The 527-nt window shown below is 34.7% G+C and overlaps 1 protein-coding gene across 1 annotated transcript in view; it reads left to right on the top strand.

Moving 5' to 3' along the window:
* LOC131879083 (zinc finger protein 62 homolog) overlaps positions 1–527 on the top strand; it is a 4926-nt gene that overhangs the window by 2226 nt on the left and 2173 nt on the right. The window lies entirely within an intron of this gene.

Genomic DNA, 527 nt, shown 5'->3' with positions numbered 1-527 from the left:
CCGCGCCCAGTCTTAAGATGGTTATTAATGACTAGAGTCAGACCAAAAATGTTTTCAAATAAAAATATTTTTCACATATTTTGGGATTGGGGGGCCCGCCAAAAAAATATTCTTGTCCATTTTCATTTTTTTAACCTTTTTTTCTCCCTGTGCTGATACGTAACAAATAACTCCTGAGAACAAAGACTTTATTCAGTTGTGGATCAAATAGGACACAAATCTAATCGTTAAGTGAGTCATAGCACTAGACTCTCGAAAAGAAACAATTGTATACTGTAGCTTAACATCGGTAGCACTTACATGTGTCCTAATATCAAGCATTGTAATAAAGAAGATTTAATTTTTTGTCAATAAATTAAAGAAGCTCATAGACCACCAATAGATCACCCATAGATCAGCCAGTATGTGCAATTATTTTTTTGAATACGGCAACAAAAAAGGCCAATAAACAAGACTAACAATGACCTTTTGTCCATGGCGGCAACGTTTTTGCAATTCATCTCCTTCATTCCAAACTTCCAAACCTT

The sequence above is a fragment of the Tigriopus californicus genome, chromosome 4, assembly GCF_007210705.1.
Source record: "Tigriopus californicus strain San Diego chromosome 4, Tcal_SD_v2.1, whole genome shotgun sequence".
NCBI lineage: Eukaryota > Metazoa > Arthropoda > Copepoda > Harpacticoida > Harpacticidae > Tigriopus > Tigriopus californicus.
The sequence above is the reverse complement of the archived record's forward strand: the minus strand, read 5'-3'. Positions and strand labels throughout refer to the sequence as shown.